At 42.0% G+C, this 4,036-nt stretch overlaps 1 pseudogene; it reads left to right on the forward strand.

Annotated features, from left to right (window-relative positions):
• The first annotated feature begins 209 nt into the window (after nt 1-209).
• On the forward strand, nt 210-661 carry LOC143836842 (PAT complex subunit Asterix pseudogene; annotated as a pseudogene).
• The last annotated feature ends 3,375 nt before the right edge of the window (nt 662-4,036 follow it).

Below are 4,036 nucleotides of genomic sequence, written 5' to 3' on the forward strand. Positions count from 1 at the left end.
TCTGTTGAGCAAGGAAGAATTCTTCATTTAGCATAGCTTTAACATGCAAGAATTTGATCCCAGCTGGAAATAGAGGGAGAAGATTTGCTTCAGCACTTTCAGTCCCCAAATTCCAGGAGTCCTCAATGTTTCATTGTGTGTTGGCTCCATCCAGTCCCCAGGGCCTGACCAGTAGAGTCTGTGTAGGCTGCAGAGCTGGCTCCTTGAATGGAAGGGCAGCCAGGACAAAATGAGGGCACACTCCTGTGCCTGCTACATGGCTAGGGCACAGGATTTGCAGGCAGGATGAATCAAAACTCTTAGTGGAGGTCTGCAACAACATGGTGGACCCATGGCGCCCAAACCACATGCTCAAGTGCAAACTTCCATCTACAGAGAACAACCCTACCTTGGTAGATCCAACATCAGACTACATGAATCTACTGGGAATGATTTTCAGTATGTGTGGCTTGATGCTAAAACTCAAGTAGTCTGCCTGGATTGCAGTCTATTACTCATTTATCAGATTTGCCAACTCGAGGAGCTCAAAAGACGCAGCTTCATGCTGTCTATCTCTGCTGTGGTGATGTCCTGTCTGCACAACCCTCAGCCCATGTCTTCTCCGTGGTGAAAGGATAACTTTTCTCTGCAGATGTCTGCTCTTATACAGCAGAATGTAGTCCTTATTTTCTCAGGCAATCCAAAATCCGTTTGGACAAGCAGTGCTGCATAATTTGGGAGTTCACATTTAGATGTCTATTTCATGATGGTTATTAAATATGCTTTGGGTATGGTGAATTTTTTTTTAAAGTCTGAGTGGAGAATGGAAACCAGCAGAGCAGAAACAAGGAAGGGACAGCATACAGTTAGGAGGAAAAACTTGCTCTTTCCCTTTAACAGAGATTTAATATGAAGCTATTGACAGTGTAAGCTTTTCAAGGTATGGAGCTAAACAACATTACTGGACTATTTCTGCAGATCAAGCTGATTTTAAGAGGCAGCTAGAGAGAATGTTTAAAAGTTGGCAACCCTCCCTCTGTAGCCCTGTAGCTGTAGCCCACTAGGCTGACTATTGCCAGTAAACATCTGGAAGGGTTGAGGGCTGCTGCCATTCTTTGGATGCTTTGGGGTTTTATCTGGTTTTATGTCTATGCTTTTATGTAAACCTCCATGAGCCAGCTGGGCCAAGAGTGGCGGTCTATAAATATAACAATAAATAAATAAATAAATAAATAAATAAATAAATAAATAAATAAATAAATAGTTTGAAACTATTTGTAGTTGGGGGGGGGTATTATGTTATGTTTTTACTAGGAGCCAAGCCCATTGCATTCAGGAATACTACGGCACTAGATTAGGGGAGTGGAAGAACTCTGCCTCTCCCCCCAGGACATAAAAAGGCTGCAGGCAGCTGTTAGGGAACTCACTGGCAGGGGCAGCTCTCATGTGGCTGGGATCTGCAACCTCCAAGCCTCAGAAGAAAGTGGAAGGAAGAGAGGGTGGTCAGGGGTGGGGGATGGAAGGCTGGCTGTTGGACAGACAGACCAGCCAGTTGGAGGAGGAGGCACTCAGGGGCAGGACAGCCACCCTGAATGGGTGTGGCACTTAAGCCATGAGACAGGCTCCTCTTCCAAGGCCTTACCAGAAATATTATGTGGAACAGATAGCTGACATTTCTCACAGGGACTCAAGTCAGTTTACATATAGTGAGTATAACAATCAACAAAATGAGATATCAGGAGATTAGAAGTCTGGAATCACCAGAAAGAAAGAGAACTGTGGCATGAGTATTAACATGCCACATTAAGCGGTACAAAAATTACATAATAGGATCCCGCTTACAACAAATGACAACACAGCAGTATGGAACACAGTCCCTAATCATTTATCCAAGTAAGTTTCAAACCATGTTGGACCATGCAGTCCTATAATCTGTGCAAATAAGCCCTCTTGAATAATACAGTTTTGTATAGCTTATATAAGGCCAGTGAGAATGGGAGCCATCCTGACATCATTGGGCAGGCCATTCCATGGGGGGAGGGGGGGCACAACAGAGAAAGAATTGTTGATTTCGCCCACTTGCAATTTGGCATCTGAAGAAGCCCCTGATGATATGAGCAAAGCTACCATAGTGGAGCATAGGGAGAGAGGCCGTCCCACAAGAAAGAGGGAACAAGGTCATCAACGGCTTTGTATGTTATGAAGTGGGATTTACGTGGTCTCTGCTTGTGAGTCTTTTAGGTGGAAAAGAAGAAGAGCTGTTTGTTTTTTTTATTACCTGAAGGACTCTCAAAACAGCTTACAATCCTTTCCTCTCCCCAAAACAGACACCCTGCGAGGTAGGTGAGGCAAAGAGCTCTGTAAGAACAGTAGCTGACCCAGGGTCATGCAGGTGGCTGTGTGTGGAGGAGTGGAAAATAAAATCCAGTTCTACAGACTAGAGGCTGCCGCTGTTAACCACTACACCAAAATTAATTTATCATCTAACCTTTAGGATGGGGAAAGATTTATTAGAAAAGTTTTATTCCTCCTCTCCAGGGAAACTATCTGTGGCATTTAAAATTATTAAAGTACATCATTAATAGCCTAGCCACAGCATAAAAGCATAAATCACTTCATGGTAACAGTTTTCAGGTGAGAAATACACTATGAAAAACAGCATTTATTCCATGATTCCTAAGATACAAGTCAAGTGGCCTATCCTTTAGCCTGTTAATAAAATGCCACAAGGTGGTAGCATTTCCAAATAATAGTACTGAACTCAGCTGCTTGTACTGCTCCCAAGGTATTTCCACATACGATGTGGATTTGATTTTCTCAGTTCTTGTAGTAAAATTTTATGCAAACTTTCCTAACCTGTGAAGTAAACTCCGTGGAACACAATAGGATTTACTTCTGAGCAAATATGCAAACAAATGGTTTAAGTTTATTTTCTTAACAATGATTCAGATTATTAAAAACAACAAAAATGATTTCAAGTGGGTACCCATGTTGGTCTGAAGCATCAGAGTCTAAATAAAAGCAATAACATTCATTCAATAAATCTCGCTTTCTCAACGAGGGCTTTGTAAAACCCTGGGGTTTCTTGACTGCCTTTGAAGGGTTTCCTGAATGCATGGGAGTTAATTTTAATATTTTTAAATTTGTTAAACATTTATTGAGTAAGGTGACCAGATTTTAACATTGGTAAAGCGGGACACCATTGACTGGGGGGGGGGGTTCTTGATTAAAAATTTGGTCTATATGGAGCAACAAAAGGTTTCATAGAAAGCATAGAACACAAAAATAGTATTGTAATATGTATTTTTTAACTTCAACATAAGTACAATTTGCCAGATACCCCCAGATGTCCCTCCAAAAGTGAGACAATCTGGTCACCTTATAATATTGAGTAATATCTGACCATATGTGGCCATGTCAACCCCCACTCCAAATGGCCAGTGATGGGCCTGGAGGGAGTAGGAAAGGGAGGGGCCCAGGGTGGGCATCTACACAGCTATGCTTCCCAACCTTATTCTGCACTTCTGGGGTTTCTCAAAGCCTGGATAATGTTTCAAGGGGTTCTCAATGTTAAAATGTTGAGAAAGGCTGCAATAAATGGTTAAGGAAGTGTGTCATTTTAGAAAAGCAATTTATGTGTAGCATAAAAAAAGAAAGGTTTCTATCTCAAAGTCTTGGCCTTCTCAGGGTAGCAAATACAGCTTTAATTGTCTCAATTTCATACACATAACAACCCCATGAAGCAGGTTAAGCAGAGAGGGACCAATCCAAGGTCACCCAATGAACTTCACGGCTGCCCAGACAAGTATTTGCTTATGAAAGTGCTGTTCGAGAAAAGATCAGCAGGAAAACAAAACTGGGCAACATTAGAAAAGGGTTTTGCTGAAGGGAAACCATGCAGATAGGATGAAATCTGATGTGTAGAAGCTTTATATGTTCTGGTTGTTCTCCCCCCACTCCTTCCATTTGCTGGGCCTTGACAGATATGGACTGAAGCAAATGTTACTTTCACACTAGCCATTTAGCCAGGAATAGTTCATGTACTCAGAGTTTATGG

Source organism: Paroedura picta, chromosome 4, assembly GCF_049243985.1.
Source record: "Paroedura picta isolate Pp20150507F chromosome 4, Ppicta_v3.0, whole genome shotgun sequence".
Taxonomy (NCBI): domain Eukaryota; kingdom Metazoa; phylum Chordata; class Lepidosauria; order Squamata; family Gekkonidae; genus Paroedura; species Paroedura picta.